Source organism: Helicoverpa armigera, chromosome 27, assembly GCF_030705265.1.
Source record: "Helicoverpa armigera isolate CAAS_96S chromosome 27, ASM3070526v1, whole genome shotgun sequence".
NCBI lineage: Eukaryota > Metazoa > Arthropoda > Insecta > Lepidoptera > Noctuidae > Helicoverpa > Helicoverpa armigera.
In genome coordinates, this window is record NC_087146.1 from 2,504,202 (window position 1) to 2,531,958 (window position 27,757).

Sequence of the window (27,757 nt, forward strand, 5' to 3'; positions counted from 1 at the left end):
ATGAACGCAGATTTCGAAGAGACGTTTGTTGGCGTTGAATTATTCGAGTTTGAGATATCATGGGGGGTTTGGGAGCCCCCTAAATGATGGTGTTGGTGGTCTATGGAGTCTTGGGTGGTCAGGGCCGGCTGGGGAGTGGATGGGCCCCCCCCGTCCGAAGACTGGGGAGGCCCAAACGGATCTGTGAAACTCAGGGTGGTTGGTTTGCTGTTGGGGGATTGAATTCGAGTAATTTTGAGGGATTTTATGGTCTTTTTGTGTAGGGGGCCGCTGGGTTAGCCTGGAACAAAGAAATAAAGAGTTAAATAACAATCACACTAATATACATACATGAAACATATTAAGACGGAACGTTTGCGAGTGTGCATGTTTGTTACTTCTTCACCAGCGAATGGATTAACGGATTTCGATTAGACTAGGCAGTATTATAGCTAAGACATCAGAATAATATATAGCCTACATTTTATCCGATTACTGTAAAAAGATCCCGAAATACAATACAAAATTTCTTGCTTTACAAAATGAAAGCGACACATTTAATTCAACTATCTTTTTGGACATTCCAAAACAAACTGCAATGCATGTAGAATCTAAAAATAAAGTAATAAAACCCAGTCATGATGAAAACAATCAACAAATCGACTCTTGCGCATATTTCGAAGCGAGCAATCAGCCGTAACGGTTTGTGAGTTTTAGGGTTCTTTGAGTAAATGTGACTTTTACTTTATAGCTTGTAAACAATGACTTTAGAAATTATGTAGAGAATGAAAAGCCAAAAATATACAGTTAATATAGAAGATCAAGTTAAGAGCAGTCGCCATCAAAATTATACTTATATTCATCATCTTTCAAGCCTTTCCCCGTTTTTTTGGGATAGGCTTCCAGTCTAACCGGATTCAACAATTAAAATTATACACATATTAAATGTAACAAAATAAAACTTTTTTTATGAATAGTAAATCACCTAAGTATGATGCGAATTTTTAGTACTTTGGCCTAGAAATTCTTCATCCCTATGATACTTTTTTTTTCTAAGTTGTTAGAACTACAGCTTCATTTTTTTCGGGCCAAACACCTCAATTCCCCAAACATCTTTCACATATTTCAATACTGAACCTTTTACCTTCCAAAACTACTTCTAACATCTATACTTAGTTTAAAAAATATAATAAAAATATACGAAAAAGCCCGCCCTCTCCCACGGGGTCACGTAAGGTCAACACGTTGTGGGTTTTCTTTAAAACAATTTAGTCGCTACGGTCAATTGAACCAATAAGTGGACATTGTGTGGGGGACAAACACCATTCGTTCTCATTTACCAAGGTTTTATTTGTATTCGTTGTATTTGTATTGATTGGTGAAGATTTTGTGCATCTTCGATCAAAAAAGGTTGCAATTGTAAAGCCTGCAGGACTTCATAAGGAATTGCAGAGTACCTACTTGAACTCTCTCTTCTTATCGAATACGAAAACTGCATAAAAATATGTGCGGTTTATGAGTTTAATAGCGAACAGATAGAGAGACGCAGCGGAGGGCTAAGTTTCATAATATATTTACACTAGCTTCCGCCACCGGCTTCGCCGGCGTGGTGTGTTGATAAAAAGTACCTAGCCTATGTGTTAATTCAAGGTATCACCTATCTACACACAAAATTTCAATCAAATCGGTACAGCCGTTTTTGCGTGATTGAATAACAAACATATTACATCCATACATTCTCACAAACTTTCACATTTATAATATAAGTAGGATTGTTGATAATGTCATTAATTACTCATTGAAAATTCTAAGCAATAACAAAAAAGAGTTTTGAATGTTCGATAACCTGACAATTGTCAATGAATGCTTTGGAAATTACAATAGCTTCCACTTTTAACCAACCTCCCAAAAAGGAGGATTTTCTCAATATAAATTCTGTTTGACAATTGACAGTTCACAAACGTCAAAATACACCTAAATCTGTCAAACATAGCGCCATCTATAACACAAAATGTGTGGTCCTAATAAGAATGGAGTATTTCATCAAAGATATCTTTTTAAAAAAACTTAAAAATCCATAGTATCATGAAGGTTTCTCACCAGAGTAACTGGCAACGGGGCTTAGTTAAAACAAATGGTATCATGTTAGGAAGAAAAAAACCCTTTTCGGCAGATACTCGTGTTAATTACTAATAGGGCTGCCGCGAGAATGCTAGGTTTAATATTAATTGTTTTATTTGGTTCATAATTTGCCTAGACTTTTAAGTTTTGTGGTATATTTATTGAATGTAAGATTTAATAATGTATGTTTGTTGATCAATATTTAATTTCGATTTAGAAGTTTTCAAGTTAGAGCATTGTTTTGAAGATGATAGTTTGTCAGTAGTTTTATGTCGAAATATTTAGTGTCCGCTATCGATTAGAAGTATTTCGCGGACACTGATGAAAAACCCTATATCCAGCCTTGACAAATGGACTATCTATCTAATACTGAAGGATTTTTTCAATAGCGGCGGCCCAGTGGTTTCAGAGTTAAGCACCTTCAAACACACTCCTGAACTATTATATAAATACCTACTGTCAAAGGTTTGTATAAGTACTGTTATATACGTAATAATCCCGTTGTCATTTTTGTACCACTGAATAAAAAAATCGCACCTCTATAGTATTCCAAAGTAAAAAACCAGCATTAGATCATCAAAAAAACTATAAGCCGTAATACCCACAAAGGCTTGAAGTGCAAGAATTATAAACAACCGCGTTGCATTCTATTTGATTGACGCTAAGTGCAGCGGTGCACCAGTTTGCGACGGGGGCATTCAATGAATGCGTTTTTGAACGCCAGTTTTGCGAATTAAAAGGGAATTATTGATAGAGATAGACAAACATATACTTGTTAATAAAAAAGAGTATTAATAGTATGAAAAAGAAATTCGAAGCAGAATAAATGATATCATGATATATCAAAATCGAATTGTCAAAATTATAACAGCGAATTGTAAAAACACGATGATAAATGCAGGCATGTTTGCTCTCTTGTTTGAAAGATGAAGAAACTGTCAAACCATTGCATGTATTATATTAATGAAACTATGTATTTCTAGCACATGAACGAGAACTAGCACATTAGGTATGTTGTAAGCGAAAACATAGTTACTTGTACATCCCTCTAACCAACTTTCTTTAGCAAAAAACCATATAGGTACATTACATCATACATTATCCTCATTTCTTCTAACTACAAAACGACTTCATCAAACAAAAATTCCAAATTAAATTTCACCTTTAGTACCAACCCTACACACTAATCAGCTCTCCCTTTCACACCCTTAACATTCTTCATAAGTCCATCTCTTTTACTCCGAGTGACTGCGCCGGCGCCGCCAAAGGTCGGGTCAAATCGTTTTGTTTTTTGTTTTGTTTGTTTGTTCGTTTGTCCGTTGTGTTGATTGCTCAAGTTAATAATAACAATGTTTAACCATAACTAATTGGTGTAGAGTTTTATTGAAAAATATTTTTATCACGCCGAATTGGAGAATTCAATTTGTTAAGATTTTTGGTGATATTCAGACGGAGCGGAGGGTGGTGATTGAATAAGTTTGAGGTCAGTTTTAGGTCATTTGAATTGATTAACTTGGTGTAAAAGTAATGAAAATAAATATTTGAATGATAAAGCGATAGAATATATTATGACGGAATATGATGAGTAAAGTCTGGGACCTATGTAAAATACAGGCTGCAGATTGTAGATATGATGATAAAATAAATATAGAAAAATATGAAATGATGAAGGTTTGTCGGACACTCTTGAGAATTTTAATTAGTTTATCACAATAGCGTAACTTAAAGTCACGGATGATTGATACTTGAAGATTTTGATCTAGACACCAATCGCCACTCACAGCAAACTTTTAGTCGGCTGATAATTTGATTGGGCTCATAAATCAGTATGGAGATGAATAGTAGTGCGCATATTACAACGATCAGGCATCAGGCTTAATTAGTTTCACTGGATTCACGAACTTTTTACAGAAACTGTCAGTCGGATACAGGATCAACTATTTATAGTTAGTTTATAGAAGATATATCGGCTGACAGTTTAGTCTGCATATAAAGACAATTTCTCCCTTTTTTACCACAAAATATCTAGACCATCACAAAAACCGTAGATTTCAAACCCACATTAAAAAATACGTTGCATTAAATTTGAACACGTTTCATCAATTTATCCCTGTCCGATCAACTTCCAGATATATCTAGCCATTATTTTCTTACTAACTACACAGGGCACGTAAAACCACTGATCCGCGACACAAAAGTTCATGGGAACCCATGGAAAAACGCCATAAATAATGGGTCCCCATAAAGTGTATTAAGTATTCATTAGAGGATCGCTCACGGTCCAATAGTTTTTTGAATGCGATTTACGAATTTTTGTGAATGAAATTTTAAGTGCGATCGTCTTTTTTTCTTGATTTGAATTTGATTTTCATTGGTCTAATTGTGGCCAAGTATGACTGATATGTACAGGATATCGGCGTCTTAACTTTAATAATTAAACTGAGATTTTGTGTTAGAGTTACCGTGGCCCTGGAACACTGTGGGCTGCAGAAGGAACATGGTGGGCTGTAGTCAGTAAGAGTCTGACACTCCCTCACGCTGCACCCACAGCGGGAGGGGTCATTTGATGATTTCCCGCCAAAAAAAGTCCATAGATCCATAGTCCAATGTGATAGGTATATCCTTGCATCGGAAAGTTCAGTTCAGTTCACGACAATATTAGATAATCCATCTTAAATCACACTTACTCCAAACGCAAAATCGAGAGATGCAAAAACGCAAAGATTCATAAATACCTAATCATATTCTTTATCATAGATGATAATATCTATCTAATTACCCTATTGTTGTTTATTCGTAGGATAAATAATTATAATTCATTAATACTTCGTCGCAAACACATGATTTTGCGATAACCTTAAAATTATGAGACCTATCTTAGAGTTTATCGTCATTATTAAAATGCCTTATTTTAACCACTTCATTGTATAGTTTATTGGCTGACAATATTTTTTCAACGTTATGGGTAGTCAGAAGCCAGTAAGTCTGACACCAGTCTAACCAAGGGGTATTGGGTTGCCCGGGTAACTGGGTTGGAGAGGTCAGATAGGGCAGTCGCTCCTTGTAAAGCACTGGTACTCAGCTACACCCGATCAGACTGGAAACCGACCCCAACATAGTTGGGAAAAAGGCTCGGAGGATAATGATGAGATATCGAAGAATTCGAAGGATCCCTGATTATTCTATAACAATTAATATCGTACCATTGCATCAAATTAATTCATTTACTATCAAGAATTCACAAAAAAACCTCAAGACACTTTCCAAGCTACTTTTAAAGACAACATTATTTTGTTCTATCCTTAAACAGCTGTCAAGCATGATAACAATTTACAAGCCGATGCATATTCATGGTCGAAAATACCTCAGATCTAGGATGGCAATCAAAAAACAACGCAGAGCCACACAGCTGCGAACTTCTAGCGTATCTTATAAAATTAAAATGAGGGAAACTGGTTGTTATTGCTTCTCGGAAACCAGGACCTTTTTGTAATTACTAGGATGCATTTTGGTCCTTCGATACGCTATTGAAAAGTCAAAAAGGATCAATAAGTAAAAGTCTTTTTCTTATTCCTGTCCTGTTCTCAAGTTATGTGGAACCGGCACTATATGTTCTTCCATTCCTCTCTTCTAACATTCACTTCCTTCTTATTCATGTCCTCTTTCAGCCTATCAATCTTTTCTTTTTCTACCTCACCATCCTTTCAAAAAGTAAAAGTCATGACCGTTGATCTAAATATTTTCTAGACAGCTGAGCTTTCGATAGGAGAAAATCGAAAATTCCCACATTTTATATTCCCTAGTCTTTTTGAATTTATATTATTTGTCCTACTATTATTATAAATGAGAAAGTTTGGATGTACCTACGGATGTGTTTCTCTTTCACGTAAAAGTTACTCAAAAGATTTTGATGAAACTTGACACTAATATAGCGTACAAACCAAAAAAACATATAGGTATGTAATCTACTTTTCACATAAAAACAAAATTCAGTTCCCTCAAGACGCGATCAAAACCGCAGAAAACACCAAGTATCAAAATAAAACAATAGAACATTAAAAAAACAGCAGAAACGTACAATGTACTGTAAAATTATCAATCAAGTGAAACGATTGATTGAATAACCAATGAATATATTCCCTTTGTAAGGTAACAATGTCGTCGGTTTTATGAAATACGTTTCTTTGCAAAAAATTGGCGCCAGCTCTGACCTAGACTGGTAATTATGTAAGGATGGGTTAGCTAGGGAGTCTAAGGCAGTCTTTTTTATTAATTCAGGCTTTTTCTAGACTTTTCTATGTTAGGATTGTGGTTGTTTTACGCTAGTGGCTTTGCATTGTTTGATTGTTGTGTTGTTTTAATGATTTGATATAGTTCATCATCATCAGTATTTTTAGTGTCCCCTAAAGGGTTACGATCTCTTGTTATAGAGAAGATACTTGTATACAGTGAAGGAAAGAGTGAGTGTTAACCAACTTTGCTCGAGGTGGAACCAAGATTGGCGATTCAAAGTGCAGAAAAAGGAGTTTTTGAAAGAGTATCTACGTTGCCACGGCGCGGGCGCATCGCACCAAAATCATTTGACTGGATGGAGATTTTGACACAAACTATCAAAACGCTTTACTTTATACAATAGTAACTCTAAATCTCAATCCCAAGTAGCTTAGGCTTTACATTTCCCGTATCTTAATCACATTACATGTGTATAAACCATTCCTAAGTTCCCCGAACAAACGCTCGCTCACTCCTGATACGCGTAAAACAAATACCCCCTTTACAACAATACAAAGTGTGCCATGTATATAAATGTACGTTTTCCAATATCCCTTTGTAAGTAATGACTTATTATTCTTCGTTGCTATTCATTAATATGCTTTGTGATTCGAAGAAATGCGTCCAGTTTTTCTAGTTGCAATTTCTTCTTTAAATAAGGAAATGTGGTTAGAGATTGGAGATAATTGGGAATATATTGTAATCTTATAAACTTGTCTTCTCCTCCTCCGATCCTTTTTCCGATCATATCTTCTATAGCTGAACTTCTAAAGATTGTTATGTACATATCCCTCGACAATTAAACTCAGCATCATTAAAAAACTAGGACACAGACCTTTTACCATCATACTAAAAACTAAACTCTTTTGCAAAAAAAACGGGCACCTAAGCGAAATCTTAGTTTTAAGGACTTTACGTATATTTCAAAGGGTTTTAATGATTGTAGTATGTTTCTAGCATCATAAGAGTTAGCGAAGCATGCGTGAGAGTGTATTCTAAATTTGGATTTTGTACAATTGCTAAGAAATTGGTTAAACCTTGTTTTGGACTAATTCCCGGTAGAAAGTTCGTCGGTGTTTTGAAAAGTTTTTAAAGTGATTTTCAGGAAAATGATAATGCAGTTTTAATTAATGATTAATGTACTTTTTTGTTAGATTAAAACATTTTGGAAAAACTATGCGTATTTGATAAAATTTTCACTTGCTCTAAATGGGCTATACTGATGATTGATGGCAATGTTAAGAGTTTCGGTATTTTAGTGTAAAGCATTCTATTGTTTAGATACTGTACCCACGTGTTTTAAAATATCGCTTTTTCATAACTAAACACTATTTAGAGGAGTATCAGTACTTTGAGCTGCGACAAAACCAATTTAAAGTAAGCAGTGCCGATCACAACTCGTCTCCTATCACTTTGACATTTTAAAAGTCTTGAAATTCTACAAACTACAGAAAATAGCGCATAGACTGTGAGCACGAGGTCTTAAGGTCTCGTAATCACAGATTTTTAAACAACTTGGTCTCTTGGGAAACTGCGTAGACCTCTGAAGATCTATGAGTCTGAGCGTTCAAATAGCGTGTTTTCATCTCACGGACATTTTATTAAATAAACTTGCCTGCACCGAGATTTTCTGACATCTACAGCATTTCCCTGCTTAAATCATAACAATAATTGGCTATCTGCTCATTTCTTAAGAAACATATGTTTGGCCAATAATTTTGAATTCTTGACTCCCTTTCAGCTAAATCATCGTTTAGTAACCCGATACCTATGGAGTTATCGAGAGCTTCAACGCGGCAACAATTTGACTTTTTAGATAGCTTTAACCCTCCTCATCATTTTTCATGTGGTTAATTTTAACAATTATCACAAAATTTGGTATTTTTTAAATGTCAAAGTCCGATAGGAGACGAGTTGTGATCGGCACTGGTTACTTTAAATTGGTTTTGTCGCAGTCAAAAGTACTGATACTCCTCTAAATAGTGTTTAATTATGGAAAAGCGATATTTTAAAACACGTGGGTACAAAATCTAAACAATAGAACGCTTTACACTAAAATACCGAAACTCTTAACATTGCAATCAATTATCTGTATAGCCCATTTAGAGCAAGTGAAAATTTTATCAAATACGCATATTTTTTCAAAAATGTTTTGATCTAACATAAAATTACATTAATCATTAATTAAAACTGCATTATCATTTTCCTAAAAATAACTTCAAGAACTTTTCAAAACACCGACGAACTTTCTGCCAGCAATCAGTCCAAAAAGGGTTTTACCAATTTATTAGCAATTGTACAAAATTCAAATTTAGAATACACTCTCAGGCATGCTTCGCTAACTCTTATGATGCTAGAAACATATTACAATCATTAAAATCCTTTGAAGTATACGTAAAGTCCTTAAAACTAAGATTTCGCATAAGTGCCCGCTTTTTTTGCAAAAGAGTGTATTACAGCCAAACCCACATAAGAAAAAAAAACAAGTTAAAAAGAATTTTATTCTTGCAACGGTATTTCAAAAACCATGACGAATCTAATATTATTGATCGTATAACGTAAACCGTGCATAGCACGCGATTCTGTTTTTGTATGAAACTAGCCGATGTCCCGCGGTTTCACTCGCCTCCCGTGGGAACTACTGCCCGTACCGGGATAAAACATAGTCTAGGTTATAAGGGAAGAGTGTAGCTTTGCAATAGTGAAAGAATTTTTCAAATCGGTTCGGTAGTTAAGGAGCCTTTTGGGTACAATCAGACAAAGAAACAAAAAAATCTTCTCTTCAGAAATCAGAGAAAGAAACAACAAAGATAGTATAGAAGTATAAATATCTATGAAATGGATACATACAATTCTGTAATAGATACGTTTGTTTGTTGCAGTTATTATGAAAGTAGTCGTGAAGATATACCACTTCTCGAAATCGTAGAAGATGATGACGAATTCCGCATAAATATAGAACAGATTTCCTTGTACTAAGCACAGATACAGGCTTGCCCAAGACCTTGATGGTTGACGCTTACTGGGGGAAGCCTAAGTTCAGCAGTGGACATGCATAGACTGATATGATGATGTTGATGAAGCATAGGTACTAAGAATCGAGTTAATATATCAGACCAATGAATTGAGTAGGTACTTATAGACTTTTAGGAAATAGGGTACATAGATGGTAATAACTTTAAAACACATTAAGAACTATAGCGCCTTCAAGCAGTAGAGCAACTTCATTTAAATATAGACGTTAAAATGAATGTCATAAGACTCCAATTCATACATAAATCCGACTAAAACCAAACTTATCTCGCTCCTAAATCTAATACTTTTGACCAAATCGCAATACCATGTAAATGATATGCAATATTTTACTAGTATGACGTAAAGCCGGCCATTATCCGCTAAAGCAATCAGTTCAAGGCAAATCACTTGAAGACAAATGAAACACGACATTTAACTTTTTACAAAGATTTTACCTTTAAAACTTTGACTGAACACGAACGGACGTAGTTCAAAAAAGTGTCAGAAACAAACCCGATGATGATGACGGAGTTGGAAACGAAAAAAACTTAGTTTTAGAAGACAATTGAGGTAAAACGGTTGTAATTGCTTTTGTAAAAACTATTAATGCAGACTCTGATGCACGGTTTACTGAGAAATGACTTAATAACGTCAGAATTAGGTAAGATCTAGCTTGGATTGGAAAAATTATGAAATAATCAAAGAAAAGTGCTGATCTCATTAATATAACACTACAAAGATTTATACCAAACGCTTTTGATGAACTCATAAACGTACATACTAAATGCTAAACTATATTTTTTACATTTATCGGGAGTTCAGTAAATATAGCTCTTTGATTATGAAAACTATTTGTATGAATCTGTCCCGTTGCTGTTTTGTTTCCGACTAAAGTAACTTCGATTTTACGTTGTACACCTTCTGTCGTTTCATAAAAATCTTATGATCAACTCGACTTGACAACACTTTGACAACTTCTAATACTTACTTCTGAATTATTATCAACGTAAAAAGTTGCAGCTGTTTCCCTGTTTCTATATTCCACCGATAATACTAAGATTGAATATTAGAAAGGATACCAGCGAAACTAGTTCTGACGCCTATCAAGCTGGTCTCAGACGCCTCCCGGATGAGATGTCAACTAGCATAAATCTAGACATAATTTAAACATAGCTAGCCATGTTAGATCATTTGACTCTGTCTGTCTATGCATATATCTGCATACTGATGTTGTTACAATAGATCGAGGATTAGATAAAGATATCTTCGAGGGAAGAGAAAATGGTTTAGATTCTACAAAATGACAGGAGAACTGCATTTTGGTTAACAGCCCTCTGAAAAGACGACTTTGTTACGTTTCTAGAAGAGACTTAAGAGGACGAATTGGAATTTTTGGCGCCAAGGATGTCAATTTTTCTCAGTAAATACAAAACGGATCAAAATACAACTTGGTTACCTGAAAGTTCATGATATAAGCCTTATTTTGTTAGTTGTAGAAACATGATTAGGTAACTTTTATAACAGAGAAAAATATATCAAACATACCTCTTTTTAAAAAGAGATTCACATATTATGGGCAAACGGGACCGATTTAAGCCTCTTAACTTTTTTAGTAGTTGAGTATATACATACTCTTTAAAATGGTAGTAGGAATTTTTATTAAATTATCATTTCTAAATATTAAAATTACAAAACCATTTTGTCGCTTACGACTTTTAGTTATAAGCTAGCGCGCGTATTGTTATCCTCGCCCCGCTCAGACGCTCCGACCCCTTTTGGCGCCTTAGATGCGCGTGCCGGTTATGGAATTATTGTTGACCACTTCCTCGCCTTAAGTTAAAAAACCACAAGAATATACTATTGTAGTCAATAGAAAAAATATAAAACATCGGGATTAAGAATACGGATCTATTTCCGCGTCTATTCATCTTCGTCTTTCACCTTTACATAAAAAAGTATAAGAAATCCTGCTCTATTAAATATCAACCCCAAAAACTACCCCTTATCATCTGCCTAGCCTTTTCCCAACTACATTAGGGTCGAATTCCCAAAAATCTACCCTTATAATCCCAATAAAAATCCAACCCCAACGATAAATAATATAATGTTAATTTGCGCGGCAAATCAGTAAACAGAGTCGCGTGTCGCGTCCGCCATTTTGGACTTAACCTCATTGACAGCTAGTCGTAATGGCCGCCACAATAGAAAGGGCGCGAAGTCATTGTTGTATAATAATTAATCTTTTAAAGCAAAAAATAACGTCATTACAATTCCATGACACTTTTTGTTACAAGAAAAATAGTTTACTTGGATTTGTAAAGGAAAAACTGAAAAGTATTAATTGTGTTTTTTGATATTGTCGTGATTTTGAATGTAATTGGCGGCTATAAAGATCTGAATTAATAAAGTTATCTCGATTAGATACAAATCTAGCCTTTAAGCAATTAAGTGCTTAACATAGTATGAATAAAAATAAAATCTTTTTAAACAATAACCCTCTTATTATAAAAACTGCTGCAAGTAGTGGTTTAAACCCGACTGAAGACGTCTTGGTTTGTTACGGTACTTACGATAGTCTTGACATCCTTATTACAAAACGTAGACTAAGAGAAGACTGTTAAGTACTTCGATTTGTCTATGGTTCAAATAATATCCACAGATTATAAGCAACAAATATTTAAATCATTCTTTCAATCGTTCCGATTTCTATGCGCCGTTCCTTTTTACATTATTTTGTTAAGTCTATTTTGATGAAAAATAAATAACTATGATAATAAAAAAAAATTCTCTGCAGTTGAAAATATTACTTTTTATTATTTAAAGGTAATTTTATATTTCTAGTATCTTTTAACGATATACATGATCCAATTATTCTCTTTTAAACAACTATCGAGTTTGCGCGTATAACGGAACGTCAGCGCGCGTATCCGAGTTATGTTTTGTTTTTAGGTTAGAAATAATTTAGATTATTTTCATCCCGATTTAAATGATTAAATAAGGCGTTGTGCATCTCATTAGAACCTCTTCAAAATTAAGTGCACAATAACTTACACACAGAATATCGTGTGCATTAAATTACCAAAAGAAAATGAAACATTTGAAACAACATAAAAGTAGAAAATTATATTTTATTCCGATGTCTATTTATACAGTCAAATGCACTGATACATGTTGGACACTGTTCTTCATCACACAATCTTGTTCCCTTTCTCATCTAGGCATTTTTGTACATTTTAGCAAGCTTCCAGTCTTTTCCAAACATTGCATATTACTGGCAGAGATACGGCGTGCAAAACGCCAAAATAGTCTTGAATCTGTAAATAAACAATAGACTGTATGATAATCTGATATATTTTCGGAGTTTCATCAAAATCTATGTGGTAGTTTATGCGTGGAACATAAACAAACATCCATAATAAAAACATTGACTCTTATACAATTAATTAGGATGTTTTGGCAACCTACTTGCACTGTAAAGGCTACTTACTTTATGGCGAGCCCAGTTGAGCATCATAGGATCATCCTGGACTATCATCATGCATTCAATTGACTATTATGTCGAAAAACGTAAATCGTTATTTATATCGAAAATTGTCGTCAGGTAATTTGAAGAGATTTTGTCGATGACGCATTCTGTTGGGTCCCCGGACACTCACAATAGTATTCTAACACATCCAAGTATTCCAAATCACACATATTTATATCCACTTTCGTTTTTTTCATCACAAAACAAATAACCTCAAAAGTAAATAATGTCGGAATTTGACGTTTGTCGACTAAGTACTGCAGTTAAACTAGGGGGCTCGATGGTTTATCTTTTGTACTACAGATAGTAATAGGACTTGCGATAAACTGCGTTTTGTAATAACGTTTTTTCAAGGTCGTACTTAAAGGTGGATTAAAGGTAGTACAAAAGCCGATACTTATTTGATACCGCGATTTATAATAAGAGGGTAAATGTAGTGTCTAGAAGAAATATAAAACTATGATATCTTCCATTTTCCTTTGTATGTTGTTATAAAAGGAATCTTATAATTGAGGCAACAACAATAAATAAAATCAAAATTAAAAAACAATAGATCCTTAACCACAGATAAGATATCCTGTAGTGTCTATGGTGTCAATTCATTACAGAGTGTCATTTACGCGTTGTCTATGAAAATAACGTTTATTTTTGCGTTCATTGAAATAAACTTAGATTTATTTTCTATTGTTCATTGAGTTTTAACAATTAGCAAAGCTGATGTTTCTTTGCCTTTTCAAAATGGACAATAAATTCCTTGTTGATTCGTATTTTGTACTGAACGGCACCCATAGAAATGTTGTTTTTAGGGTTCCGCACCCAAAGGGTAAAACGGGACCCTATTGTTTTCGCTCCTCCGTCCGTCCGTCCGTCTGTCACCAAGCTGTATCTCCTGAACCGTGATAGTTAGAGAGTTGAAATTTTCACAGATGATGTATTTCTGTTGCCGCTATAACAACAAATACTATGAAAACTAGAATACAATACATATTTAGGGGGGGCTCCCATACAACAAACGTAATTTTTTTTATTATTAAACGGTTTTATTTAGCTCACCCTGTTTGTTTTATTATTTATTCTTGGGTCAAATTTAGAAATTGAAATTTCAGTGCCTTCCTGTTGTCAGATTGATCTGAAATTTGGTACACACCTTTATTTCCGATGACAATACAATATAGTAATATCAATAACATTGCAAATCCAAGATGGCCGCCGGTACAAAATGGCGGATAACGTAGGTTTTATCAATCCCGTCAATGTGGGTATCAAATGAAAGTGCTCAACCAGTAGAATACAATGTACTATATAAAATTCAAATCCAAGATGGCGGCCTCTACAAAATGGCGGATAACTTAGGTTTTATCAATCCCATCAACATGGGTATCAAATGAAAGGTCTCAACAAGTAGAATACAATTTACTATGCAAAATTGAAATCTAAGATGGCCGCCGCTACCAAATGGCTGAGAACAATTTTTAAACGGTTTTATTTAGCTCATCCCGTTTGTTTTATTCTTGGGTCCAATTTAGTAATTTAAACACCCTCTTCCTGTCTACCGATTAATCTGAAATTTTGTATACACCTTTAATTCCGATGACAATACAATATAGTAATATCAATAACATTGTAAATCTAATATGGCCGCCGGCACAAAATGGCGGATTACATATTTTTCCACAACCCCCTTAATATGGGTATCAAATGAAAGGGCTACACAAGTAGAATACTGTCAGCAACCCCAGCAGGGCCCAACAGGGCCAAGGCCTGCCTGGGCTGCGGGATTGTTCGTAAGAGTTACCGTGGCCCTGGTACATAAAAGGCCTACGACGAAACATAACTATTTTTAGTCAGTAAGAGTCTGGCACTCCTTACCGCTGCTGACCCAGGGAGGGGTCACTTGATGATTTTTGTTGTCGTTAAAAAAATTGACTTTTTGAAAAATTAGATTGTAATAAATTATCAGGTAAGAGACCGTGTAATAATGATGCACTAAATGAATTAGATAGAATGAGGAATATTCGGTAGGCATTTTCATTAAATACTAAAAACTAGAAAATAAAAAATCGGTAAAAAAACTTTTAAGTCAAACGGTTTTAACTTATGTGCACTGAAAACTAGAAAATAAAAAAATAGTTACTTACCTGTCAACCTACGTAGGTGGTCCCGGTCATATTAACCTAAAATAAAAACGTGGGGCCCCTCTGAAATCCTACCTATGGCAAAGCATATCTTTATACTTTGGTAGATCATGAGCTCGGCGTTCGCTGGTGAAGCCGCTACGGCTGATTATTGATTGTCAAAATCTCCAGTTACGATTATAGTAAGTCGATGCAATCCACACCTATTATACCTCTAGAAGAAAGTACTACAGCAACAGTTAATGGGCCCCACGTTTTTATTTTAGGTTAATATGACCGGGACCACCTACGTAGGTTGACAGGTAAGTAACTATTTTTTTATTTTCTAGTTTTCAGTGCACATAAGTTAAAACCGTTTGACTTAAAAGTTTTTTTTTTGCTCATTTTCTAAATAATGGTACGGAACCCTTCGTGTGCGATTCCGACTCGCACTTGGCTGGTTTTTAAGAATTATTACAATAACAATTCATTTTGCACTAACGGTTTTGCCTGCTTCCTGAAAGAACTGCTTTTTGAAGCATTATTAAGGACAGCATACCTGCATGTTATATTGCATTACAGATTTAAAAGCTATTTTACTGTCACGTTCAATAATAATTTGATTGTACGGTAGTTTTTGCGTAAAAGAGGGACAAATATATATAGATACAATTGAAGTTTCATTACGATTTTTGGAGTTTATTAAACACAAATTATCTTTATGCTTATAATTTTTATTCTTCTCAGCATCATCATCTACCCAGCCTTTTCTCAACGATGTTCTCAGTCTAACCGGGTGCAGCTGAGTACCAGTGTTTTACAAGGAGCGACTGTCTATCTGACCTCCTCAACCCAGTTACCCGGACAGCCCAAAGCTAGGAGTATAAGAGTAAAACTATATATTTTTTATACCTGCATCTACAGGTATCGTTACTTTTTACAGCAATAAAATTACGAATCTTCATAATCATGCAATAAAATTAACCAAACGTAAAATATAAGTCGTAAAACAAGAGAATTCACATTAAACAATGTAAGTGCGCATGTCATTCTGACATTACACAACATTGCAAATAAAACGACCCTTTTGATACTGTCATGACATGGTACTAAATAGTGTCAACTGTCTTTTGACGTTAGATGTGACTACATTTTTCTGCCACCTGGTTTACATAGTTTGACGTATTGGTAGGGATGTGCCATGATGAATTTATCGATATGTGTAGTCGATAATTGTTATTGTCAAGTAACATTGTAGTTGAAATGTAGGCACTTGGATATTCCACTTTTTTATGTGTAATTTGAATGATTAATGAGAAATTGTATTTGCAAACATGAATAATAGTTTTAGACTTTGTTACGGCGGTGTAAAGTTAGCTGTCAAACATTTTGTTCTACTGCTGTTCTAACTATCAGCAAAAAGTATGCTTTTTTCAAATTTTTTACATGAATCTATTCTATTGTCCCTTCTCAAAGAAATACATACCTACTCATACATACATACTATGTTACTCGGGAAGAGTGTAGCTTTTTAACAGTGAAAGATTTTTTTTATTTTTCCTATTTAAGTATATTAATATTTGTCAGTTCATTGCGAAAGTGGCTAAACAGATTCTGGTGAAACTTGACATATAAATCAAAATAATATAAAGGCTACACTTTATTTTAATACGTTAAAAAATTCGCTGGTGGAATACTAACTGGTCAAATAAATTCAAATAGTTATTTTTTTTTCTGCAGCCCTGCAAAAGCTAATTTAAACAGACAACTGTATGTAATAGTTATTTGTCCAATCCGATTAAATAGTATCGGTACTTATCATATGTAATATGTTCGAGCTAAGTGACATTTTGTACCGCAGGTGTCTGAACATAGTTAGTAACATAATCCTGGGATAACATTGTATTGTATTGGTATTTTTTTGTTTTCTATTTAAACTTTTAATGTTTAACTGTAGGTCTGAGTTTATAAACGTCATGTTTTGACTCAAAATTAAGTCGACTGAACTTTACTTGAAAAAATTATACTAATTATTACTACGATAAATGCGGAAGTAACTCTGCCTGTCTGTCGCTCTTTCACGCCAAAACTACTTACTCAACTGATTAAATGTTTGGTAAACTGATATTCTAGAACCTGAGAAAGGACGCTACTTTATATCCAAGTGCTTTTCATCTCACCTGATGCAGCTTATTACCACTTTTTTACATGGAGCGACTGCCTTTCTGAGCTCCTCAACACATTTGGCCATCACGCTATTACTTCATAGCCTAGGAATAGTTGACAGACTTTCGTACTCCTGACTACTCAAAACGACTGCCAGAGATGTACAAATGACATCCATGACCCAGCAATTCAACGTGCCTTTCGAAACACGGAGGAACTAGCCACACATAGCTCACCCATCCACGGACCACTTCAGGGTAGCCTCACATAATAGGTAGGTTGGTACTTAACCACCAGCCACCTTTCACAACAAAACCCTTAATTTTTCAAGCAACGCAGCTATGATTTCTATCAGTACATGACAAAGAAACGGTAGATATACATCAGCGTTTTCCTAGTAGCCGCTAGATGGCGTGAGTGCGTTCGCGTGAGATGGCACTGCAAGATACACGGCCGTTTCTTTTAGTGAGTTCTGATTGCCTTTGTGAGCCGGGAAGTCACTTGCTTGGATTGTGTGATAGGGGATTTAGTTTTAAGTATTTAAGTACCTACTGTCTTCTGTGTAAAGGTACGTGTGCTTATTTTGAGTTTGACATAAGACCCAGTTGCACCATTTAATAATAATGATAATCAAAACATAACCAGCCGTATGCTTGTCCCCCATTTGTATTTTGACTACTTGATTTTTTTTCGGTTATCGTTATAAATCAATGGTACAACTTGCCGCAAGTATGTATCTACACTCGTTTTGATGTCAGAGTTTTCACAAGGAAACTAACAAAAAGAAGTAATCGTTACTAATATACTTAGGTAACTTATAAATGCAAGGTCTGTCTGTTGTACTTTCACGCCAAAACTACTTAAGCTTGAAATTTTAAAGATCCTAAAAGAACCAAATATTCAAATATCTAATCCTTTTGAGTGGGTTGAAAAAATAAACCTTGTAACTGTAAAATATATATGCCAAAACACAATTTTTCATGCATGCATCAAACGCATCACGATTAAAAATGAGTTTTAGTCTGCCATCCAATTAGATACAGCCAAATTATTTCCTTTTCAAAATGCAGCATATTATTTAGAGGTCGAATTTGAAAATGTCAAACTTTGAATTCCCTGTTCCGTTATTTCAAAAAAATCTTTTATTATCTTAAATGCTAGATTGCCTTAATTTTTTAAATCAATCAGGGTTTTTATTTAGTCCAAAATTTGAAGTTTGAATTAAAATTAATAATAAATAAATAGGTATTGATTGTTGAAATAATTTGCATAATCTGTTTTATTTATTGTTTCATATAGTATTTTTAGACTGAAACCTAAAGTCATGAACGCTTCAGAATACGCACAAACGAAGTATTATAAATTATCTTTGAAAGTTAGCGTAACTTTATCTAATCCAATCATCATGCTGTAATGATTTTCTACATATAATGATATACATAGTTTCATACGCGTTTTTGATATCATTTTTACGAGAGCAATGCCGAACTCTGTTAACTTTCTAGTTACTCAACTTTAAAACTCTAAGAAATGTTAAAGAAACATAGTAGCGTTACGTTTTTGGTACCTGCTGCACCAAAGGAAGAAGTAAGCAACTAATAGGTATTATATTTTTAAGTCAGGAGTTAGTAGTTTTAGTATTTGCTCTAGAGGTCGTTTAGCATCTTTTATTAACTTCAAGTATTACCATCCTAACTTCCGATCTTCTTATCAACATTCTACTTTAATTTCTAAACACTCTTCCAAAAACTGGTGAGAACTAATAAATAAAGCCAGCACGTTGGCTCCCTTAAAAAAGGCCCTAAGACTTAACATTCGCTCGAACGACATTAATAAATCATTTGTCAAACGCGCCATTTTGTCTTATTAACCTTAAAAGGAAAGCGCGGTAATTACGTAGGGTGCTCCCGCGCAGCTAGGGATGGGACACTAGTCGATGTTTTAGTCGATTTAATAGATGAGACGTTTGGTTTTGATTGGTGAAATATCTGTACTTAATAGATATTATAAACCTGAAGTTTGTTTGCTAAAACGCATTAGGCAGAGTATAAGTCAGGAACTACTGATCCGATTTGTAAAAATCTTGCAGTGTTAGATATCCCATTTATTGAGGCTGCTTATTTGTTACTTTTTATCTAGGTGTGTGAAGTAGTGTTTTCGGGACGCGGATAAAACCGCTGACAGTAACTAGATTTGAATATAGTGATTTGCTAGGATAGAATTAGGATTGTTAAGTAAGATTTTAGTTAAAATAAAGCTAATATGCAGTTGCTTAAACTTGGCTTTTGTCTGCGAAATTGTTAACTCATCTTTTATATTGCAACTATGTACTTATTCACAATAAAAAAATAACCAATCAATCAAACAAAAAGACTTTCATAAAATTTTAATTCATCAAAGCTGATTAAATCGATTCAAAAATCGACTAACAATCGCATAGACAACGGGAGCGCATCACTAAAATCGATTGAAACGTCTACAAACTAATATAAAGAGCTACTGTGGTGTGTCAATTAAATTCTTTAATTTAATACGATTCGTTAGGCAGGTCATTAATTGTACTATAATGGCGATTTTTTTGTAATACGTCTAGCCGAATTGACAGGGCGTTAGAATTGTGTTCATTTGTTACAATGGCCGACTTTCAAGATGGATTTTGATGTTTGCGTGCTAGAGAAGTTACGCCATCGTTTTAATGAGTATACTTGGATTTATGAACGTGTATGTAGCTGGTATGTGGTGGAATTCTTTCAGTTTTTTGTGAGGAATGTGTAGGATTTTAGATGTAGAATAGTTTTTTTGTTTTGTTGGTAACTAGATGTGCTTTTGGTTTAAGACGGAGGCACAGAAATGTATGTGCATTAATCTTATGATCGAGTGAGCTGTTTGCTGTTTTTAACACCTAAGAACCCCCATCGTCAGAGTTAGAAAACTCTGACATCTAATTGTTCTCTATCAGACATCTGTCTTTTTAAAACCTTACTGTTACAGCCTTTTTATCGTCCCACTGCTGGGCACAGGCCTCCTCTCACACGGAGAATTATTGAGCATTACCTAATCACTACGCTACGGTACGCTTGCTCAATGCGGGTTGGTGTTTTCAGACTATATAGTCCAGGTTCCCTCAAGATGTTTTCCTTCACCTTTTTATCAGCCATTGGTGTCCAAGATATACTTAGAAAGTCTTTTAATCTTACCAAAAAAATGTTAGATAAAAGTTTTATACCTAATTTTTGTCCAGTTGGTTAATAAAGTTATACGTACCTAAGTATGTTGTGTATTTTGGCACTAAACATAACAAAGAAGGTGGGCTATTTTTCAATATTTTAACATGTGAAATAAGATACGAGTACATTTTATTTCACCTAAAGCAACACCCAACTGCCGAAAAAAATACATATCTAAAGATCAATATAACCCCCAAAAACGCACAATAGCTCACAAAACGATAGAACTGTCAACATAACATATTCATAAATATCAACATGTCATGTCAACAATCGAATAAGACATCAAGTGACATCGATTAGTCGCGATAACTCGAATAATCGACAAAATAATCGACTAAAACTATTGATTTAGGAGCCACTGACGTTTATCAATGGGAATCAGATTGTAAGTATGTCAATTTTGTTTTTTTACTAAAGCTTATTTTGACTTGTCTTGATTTTTTTGTCCATGTTGAATAGGATTTCAAGTGTGTGTGTTTTTGTGTGTCGTAGATAGTATCTACTAAATAGTTCTTGTGTTTACTGATAGTGGAAAGATAATATTGATCATCATCAGCCTTTTTGCTGTCCTGCTACCGGGCTCATGCCTCTTGTCGTTCAGAGAAGGAATTAGCTTCGTAGATGAGAAGGTATATTTGTTCGTGATAAATCTTTGTTGTTGGTTCAATGTAAAGACCAGACTGTCTGGTATCGTCCCAAGATCAGCGTTTTGCTAAAAATATACACCCTAGGTTAGAATTACCTCATACAACTATGTAGGATGCCTAAGGTCCAAAACCTGCCGCGGCTGTGGGATTGTTCAAAAGAATTTAAGCGGCCCTTTGTACACAAAGAATCAGAAGAAACAGTAGCAGGTTTTAGTTAGTAAGAGTCTGACAACTGCTGCACTCATGGCTAGAGACGTAATCTGATATTTATCACCTTACATAAATGGGTATACGATCTAGCACACTGAAATCGTCTTTATAACCATTTATCTCCCAAACCTATGAGTAAACCCTTAAATAATAAATTCAAAACTGAATTTCTCACACAACCACCGATTTTAAGTCCCAAAAACCACTTACCAGGTGTCGAAAACCACACAGTACGTAATAATAATAATATAGACGAACTCAAAACGTGTATTAACGATAATAATCAATGTGTGAATGGTAAAACAACTATTAACTAGGACTAGGAAAGGGTCACTTGTAAATTATTGATTGGACTGTGAACGCGAAGAGATAGACACAGAATTTGATATGAAGTGGGTTACGATATTTATTTATAAGTAAAGGAGTTAAAGTACTTTATTTACAATAGTATTATAACACAATTACTTAGAAAAAAATCTAAATCTTAGTTTTAGAATGCGTCAAAATTGTGCTCTCTGTCGCTGTCAATTGGGATTGTGCCGAAAAGGTTGTTAGCATTTGCACGCTGGATGGTAATGCTTATCCTTTGACTAAGGTAGTGGCCCGCCTTTCGTCTAGATAAATCTTTTAATAGGGTTTGCTCATTCGGTTCCTGCCACCCGAGGTTTGGAACCCCAAAGGGTTCGAAAGTATAGTTAAGTATAGTAGCCAACAATTTCACGACGCCATTTCTCAAAGACATCACAAAATAAGCTAATAAAACATATGGAGGACAATAAATGTATTGAGTATTAAACACAATACCTTTCTTTGTGTCACGCAGACAAGTAAAAATAATCCAAATCAGTCTTTATAGAAGGTTGGCTTACTATTCTACTTCACTTTATTCTAGCATAAATCCTGTGGTAACGAAATCTTTAAAATTCTTGCGTAATAGTTTTAATGAATGGAAGTTAGAAGTCCATAAAAGGCTATAAGACGTCACGACCCGTCGGCAACTACTAGACACGCTAAACTACGTACTAACAGCCGTTTTCAATATCGTATCTGTTGTTTTGCTAAGTAGAGATAGGAATTTGATAGTACTTGTATGGGGCTAGTTAGCAAATCAACAGATATCTAGAGAGCATATTGGAAATGGTCCTAAGTCTACACGCGTCTCAAATGTTTAACAAATGAACGTAAGACGAATGTAATAGGTGAATGATAGAATAGGGGGGTCTTATGATGACTCGAAGAGTTACCGCGGCCATGGTACATTCTAGTCAGTCAAAGTCTGACAAACACACACTAAAAAGTTATATAATGTTGTTGAAGTATTGTGTACTGTGATCCCTACGGTTTTATGAACCATTTCCCGCAACCGGGTAAAAAGAAGCCTACGTCTTTTCTCTAGCTCTAGCTAGACAATGTAGTTATCAATCATCGTTTAAATTAGTTCATTAGTTTGGCGTAACAACGTAACATAATTACTTTCACAAGTTTTTTTGCATCAAAATGTATCATATTAGCAAGAATCATATCTAGCGTAGATGTCTGACCCTAAGTCTCAATTTCCTAGTCTTAGAAGAACACTCAATGATAAACTCCATATAGCATAGACAACTAACCATCGTATGATCCCAAATAGGTACTCAACGAAAGAGTATCAACGCCAAGAGTTGAACTATAGGTCAAAATCCGAGAATAGTTAATTAAAACGAACCTCTCGATCTTATGAATAAAACCGGTGTTTTTAACAATAATTGCCGCCATAAAAAACTACATGTTATTACTCGTGAAATCGGCTGTATTTTAATATTTTTATTGATTGAAGGATTCATCTTGATTGATACAAATTTTGAGGAAATAGATGATGATGATGACGAACGGAATTTTGAAGATGATTTTGCATTAAATCAGATTTTTAAATAAGTGTAATGTAATGCAGATGGTATATTAAATACTAGCAAAAAGTATTGATAAACAGAGAAAAAGAATAAAACATCTTAGATAAATGAAATAATTTTATTACACCCAAAAGAAATAGCGTACTTAAATACATAAGTCTGTCTATGGCGACGTAATTTTTGTACATGACCAAAATGAACTTTCTCAAGTCATTTGTTTCAAAATCTACTTACTTATAGACAATGCAGTTACCTAATAGATAGTCAAAATAAACTACTAAATTGTAAACTAATAAAGAATTAAGCAACCTACGCATTTATAACCTACCGTTTCAAATTACACCCAAACCTTCTATGGGGACGATAAAATATTATGAGGATCAAATGCCTTAAAAGTTAAAGATCACCCACGTGTTTAATCAGTGTTATAAAGTTCAGTGTATTGTCTAACTGTTTGAGTGCTACAGTTAACTGTGGAAACTACAGTCTCTTTTTAGACTAAGTTCTCTTTATGATGAGTTTAGATTCTGCCAGCGGTTTTATCAACTTCTTGAAGGAACACCTTCGCGCAGACGGATAAAAAGTATCCTATGTGTTATTCTGATATATAAGCTATGTTAATGCTAAGTTTCTTTATAATCTATTCGGTAGTTTTTGCGAGAAAGAGGAACAAATATCATTCACACATCCAAGCATCCATATAAACTTTCGTGTTTTAAATTATTAGCGGGATAAGTAGGATTAGGAGAAAAAATGACATATAGGAACTCGAAGATCATGTACCTCTAGATAGGTAGATAATAGATTTGGAAAACGAGAACCTAATACTAAGCTTTGTAACTAGGGTTCGTCACCCGGTCCTTTCATCCGTGTCACAAGACTCCTACATACATAGGTAAAGTACATTTTATTTTACACCAATGAGGTTGGTGAGCACTACTTAAAAAGAAAGAATAGTTTTAGAGAACAATACTCCAATATTAATCCAGTTATCTGCAGCGATTCAAAAGTATTTCAAACTTTTTGCTACAAAACTGAGCGTGCGTTTTATCTATAGTTTTTATGCACCACAAGGAAAATATAGCAAAATAAATCATAAAACCAGAGTTATTAATCTGAAAATAATTACAATGATCATACTGTGATGATTGATAAATAACCTTGTTTGTTACCGTTTCATATAAACTAAGATTATTATATTAGTCTCAAGATAGATAATGCAAAATTAATTATTTACAATTGACATTTGCAGGCTGATATGAATTAACCTGCTAATGTTATTAAAGTTATTCATGCGGATAAAGTTGTAGATAATATTGTAGCTAAGGTGTTAGATAAAATGGGTTTTAACTTTGATTACGTCTTAAAAGTTGACAGAACTTATTCGATTGAATTAAGCATTGAAACATTTACAAATCGGCTCTTTAAAAGTTATTAATGCAATCATGAAATCTGGACTAGTGCACTAAATATTTAAAAATTTTAAAAATTGCGTATGGATCCTCTTTTGTCATTTCGCAAACTGACATTGACAGCTCACAAAAAGAAATGCCTAAAGAAAGTGCCGCCATTTTTTATAAATGTCACTTTTTTAAATCTTTCTATTAATAAAAATATGTGATGAAAAAAGGTGTTGGAGATATGTTCCGTTAACGATACCTGCTGGTATCTCAACGGGAGGTCTGAAGCTTAGACATGATGTTTTGAAAGGTGACATGAAAGCTTACAAACTGACAGAATCACTAACTAAAGTTTGAATATGCATTTTAGAATCTTAGGTTACTAGTCCAAATAATTTAGGTAAATAAGAAGTCATCAATATAAAAAATGATTAAAAAATATGTTTTAGAACTATTGTATCTACGAAAAAGTGATGGGATATGAAAACAAATTGACATAAATAAAGTTGGCAATCGTATTTTACAAGTTATATTTCAATAAAATCTACAAAACCTGTAATAGATTTTTAATCTCTATCTGACAGTATCTAAAACCAATATCTAGTGTTACAAACTTATGAATAAACGGGATTCTTCGTATTTTTTTACTAAAACGAATGTGTTAGATATATTTATAATCGGCAGAACATCGTAAAACTCAATCCCAACAGTGTATCAATCCGGATGAAGTTAAATGGGAGTTCCTTTACGATGAAAGGGATTCGCCGACGCCGCATTTCTCGAAAACCAAAAGGAAAAAAGACTCACATTTGAGAACAATGTAGTTTGTGATTCATCTGTGAGCGTTATGACAGAAAGTTTACGAACTTTGACTTTGGAAAATGATCCTTCGACATTCTCGTTAAATATTTTTGACATTTCTAGGTTATTTTCCCACATTGAAAATTACACTTTTTACTAGGAACGCTGGATGCAGGTCGCCTCTAACAGGTATCTGTGGAGATCTAAGGGGGAGGCCTATGTTCAGCAGTGGACGTCCTATGGCTGAGATGATGATGATAATGATGACTAGGATCGGTTCTCTTCTGTCACTAGACTTTTACTAACGAAATGAATTAACGTTACATTAACGAAAGAGTTTGCTTGCTAGCTAGCACTTGCTTGTTAGCTAGCAAAGTTCCTGAACTGATTTGAAATTATTTTTATTGGAAGTTCTTCTCTAGACACGTTTCGAACTTAGCTATTTACATAAAAAGTTGACGTTATGCTGTCCAAAGCGACTACTTATTCAATATGAAATCTAGCTGTAAGAATAATAAAAATAGATCTTTATATTGGCATAATTGGTCTTTAAATTGTCAAGTTAATTTTTTAATGGCGACAAGTACTTTTATGGCCTCTTAAAAAGATAAAAGAACAATAAGTTGTTAAAAGCCAAAGATACATGAGGCTGACATATATTATGGGATTGATTTATCTTAGAATGAAGAAAAAATAAAGGAACACAGATGAAACATAACTTTCTGCCACGCCTTCTTGAGTCTCTTTAGAAAGGCTTTTGATAATTAAGAGTTATTGCCTATCTTTTAACAAATACATATCTATAATTGAAAATTGGTAGTTATCGTACTTATTGAAATCCAAATCATTTTCGAAAATGGCGGGAATTTTATCAATTTTTAATTTTAAGGAATAGGACCAATTTATGGTTCACACTTCAAAGATCATTTCGTTTATACAACTTTTGGTCCTAATTTACGTATTTGTGTTTTTTTCATAAAATTACTCAAATTATTCATCAAATTTTTTTTTTCCAAAATGTGTGTCACAGCGTTTCGACTGATTGCAGTTAATTTCTGAATAGACTTTTGTGTAAAAATAAAATTTCAAAATAGCTTAATGCATTGAGGACCCCTAGCGGGTTCTAGGAGCGGACCTCGAACATAGCCTTAACTCTCCCGAATTATTCAAAGCAAACGTATGAAAAATCCCTAAAAACTAGAATTTTAAAACTAATTTTTATAATTAGAAAACCAGTTAATTCTTATTGGCGTCTTATTAGGCCTAAATTACTTTGCAATAAAACGATCGCTTGTGCGAAAATTTTCGCAATAACGCTTAATTTTGAAACTTTGGCTCAACATGACGTGATTTTGAGTGAAACTTTTTGGCACCCAAAATTATTTGGGCTCCTACATATTTTTTTAATTTTCGGAATAATTTTGTTGGCTTTCAATAGACATTATTGAATTATTGTGCTCTTAAAATGTATGAAAGTATAAAAATTAAATAGACTTACGGTTTTTGTTGAAATCACGCGATATCACACAGCATCACTTTTTCACAAATATTTTTTTAACACCACAATATTGTCACACAAAATTTTATTTAGTTTCTATATTTTACACTGGTCTTTTCGTTCACTGGTCCTTCACTTCAAGATCTTTGAAAAATCGAAAATTTGGTATCGAAAGGTTTTTTTTTTATTTGTAACGGATCGGGTACAGCACTAGAACAGTAAGGCGTAGCAATCAAATTTATTATTGCCAGCAATTAGAAAGAACAGGACAGAAAGATAATTGCCTATCAATTAACGATCCATGCATTACGATTCAGCAATTACGAAGCACGTGGCATCATTTTCCAATTTTACTTCGTCGATAGTCGATTTCGATTTTCGCCGCGCCAATATTACGTCACCGATGTCATTTTTAATCACAACACTGGTTCCTGTATCGAGTCTAAACGAGTCATATTATTCGTCGAGTTAAACTATAGAAAATCACAGGCGATCACCACACACTAAACACAAATGATAACAGTCATCAAGTTTCGAAAAAACAGAATCGTCACTGGCTTCGAAAAAAAAACACGCTCGCAGACGCACACAAGCACAAAATTCTGTCCAATTAAAGATAATGTTTGTGGATATTTTAATAGCGTACCCCTCCGAAGAAACCCGACACAACCAACTCCTGTTGGATTTAAGCACTTAATGATCGGTTGGGGGAAATTGTGCGAGAAACGAACGGCCCAGCGTACCTCTATCTCGCTCTAATTAGTTCCGCAATCCGCCACATGTATAGGGCTTGTGGCGCCACTTATGCTATGTAGGCGTGGCTTAAACCGAGGCGGTATTTGACAAAGGAGGAGCTGTGTTCTGATTGGCTGGTGGTTGTGGCGCGATT

At 34.3% G+C, this 27,757-nt stretch overlaps 2 long non-coding RNA genes across 2 annotated transcripts; both read right to left on the reverse strand.

The window, feature by feature from the left end:
- Positions 1-107: 107 nt before the first annotated feature.
- Positions 108-27,757, reverse strand: LOC135118890 (uncharacterized). The gene is made up of 2 exons (XR_010277835.1): positions 26,869-27,757; positions 108-280 (listed from the first exon to the last, which is right to left on the reverse strand). It is a non-coding gene; the product is annotated as an uncharacterized LOC135118890 (long non-coding RNA).
- Positions 12,489-13,319, reverse strand: LOC135118935 (uncharacterized). The gene is made up of 2 exons (XR_010277872.1): positions 12,875-13,319; positions 12,489-12,701 (listed from the first exon to the last, which is right to left on the reverse strand). It is a non-coding gene; the product is annotated as an uncharacterized LOC135118935 (long non-coding RNA).